Genomic DNA, 1,688 nt, shown 5'->3' with positions numbered 1-1,688 from the left:
GAGGTAAGGAGAAACTTAAAATGAATGGTAAGGGCTGCCCCTTGAGAGAGAGGAAGATCCTTAGATGAAGATGCTCAAAGAGGGAAGACCACCAGTTATGGGTGTTGCAAATGGTATTCTTGTTTTGGTATACATTAGGCCAGATGGGATCTTATGCCTTTACCAATCTGGTGATCTGGGATTCTTGGGAGAGTAGTGACAGGTGCCTTCTACTTGATTTCAGGCCTGACTCCATTACCAGTCATTTATAGGATGCCCAGCTGTCCCTCTTCTGTGAAACTGGAGCTAGTCCAAATAGCTACATAACAATTCTGGATCTGTTTTCACACTTCTAGCTTAATGCCTTCCAGTGATATTTCCTCTTTGACAAGAGCCTGGGAAGATAATAGGGACTGAGTATTACTGTAGTCATTCAGTATGTGGACTTTTTCTACCACGAACAGCCCTGTAGTACCTCAGGATTTGTTGGTCACTGCTGATCACCACAAAAGGGCTAACCGTTGGAAAGCAGGAAGCCAAGAAGACAGAGCTATGCAGCAGCCAGGATTTGGGTGTTGCTGAATGCAGATACCCTGTCAAGAGGGAATGAGGAAATAAGAGATGAGAAAGATGCTCATGAGCAGCAGGATCATGTGGGTGGCTCTGGCCTCAGGGAAGGCTCTGCAGGAAAAGCTGTCAGTGTGAACCTGCTGAACTCTCCTGTGGTGCTTGTGCAGGAGGTAGACCTTGTAGGCACTGGTAAAGCTAATGAAGGTCACACACACAGCATCAGGAAGGGAGAACACAACTACATGCAGCGAGGCACTAGTGTCAGTAGTGGCATTGATGGTGCAATATCCATACTCTTTGATTTCTGAGGTGTTTCCAGGGCTCCTTGGTCCTCTAAGTTTCTCAAGAGTAACAATATTTTGCAGCATGTGGAAAATCCAGCAGAGGAGAATAGAGGGTATAATGTATCTTGGGACTCTGGCTTTCAGCTTTATCCACCGGGGGGTGTGGGGACTGATGATGATGATGGCCTGAAAACCACTCAGGAGGCAGGTTATGCTGAGGGAGAGCCCACGAACTACTCTGTGAAGGTAGAAGACAGTTTTACAGCCAATGTCATCCAGAACATTCTTCAGACCCCAAGCTGCCAATCCCTGAAGGAAGCCCTTGGAGAGAAGCACCAAGAAGTTGGCCGAAGCCAGCTGAGTGAGAATCAGATCTATGGGCCTCAGCTTCTGGGCAGTGAAGAAAAGGAAGCTGAAGAGATAAATTAGGAAGAAGTTTCCCTGAACCCCAATTCCTGTCTGGAAGAAGAAGGCAATGCCCAAGAGCATGTCCATAGGCATCACGTTGTGATGTCCTGAGCAGAAGAATTTCAGTCTGAGCCTGGGGGACCCTGGAGAGAAATACAAAGACTTTATGCCACCCCTCATATTGGTCGCTTGTTTCCACCTGAAAAGAACTCATGAGATTATACCATAGACAGACACGCTAAGTTCAGTGATTTCTGTACAGTGACTCTGTTGGCTTGTGTTATTTAATGACTCCTCCTATCATTTACACATTCTTGGATTAGTGTATTACTGACTTTTTAGCTAAGGTTAGTAGGCACAGCTTTCATGGTCTATATTTGTACTAAAATCAAGAGAAAGTGGTTGACCTTTTGTTCCAGGATTAGCTTCCTGCTCTTCCTGAGTGCA

At 45.9% G+C, this 1,688-nt stretch overlaps 1 pseudogene; it reads right to left on the bottom strand.

Annotated features, from left to right (window-relative positions):
- Window positions 1-408: 408 nt before the first annotated feature.
- LOC110197896 (vomeronasal type-1 receptor 1-like) lies at window positions 409-1,334 on the bottom strand (annotated as a pseudogene).
- Between the last annotated feature and the right edge of the window lie 354 nt (window positions 1,335-1,688).

This window comes from Phascolarctos cinereus, unplaced genomic scaffold (genome assembly GCF_003287225.1).
Source record: "Phascolarctos cinereus isolate Bilbo 61053 unplaced genomic scaffold, phaCin_HiC Scaffold_726;HRSCAF=1367, whole genome shotgun sequence".
NCBI classification, from domain to species: Eukaryota; Metazoa; Chordata; class Mammalia; order Diprotodontia; family Phascolarctidae; genus Phascolarctos; species Phascolarctos cinereus.
This window is presented reverse-complemented; position numbering and strand designations above follow the sequence as displayed.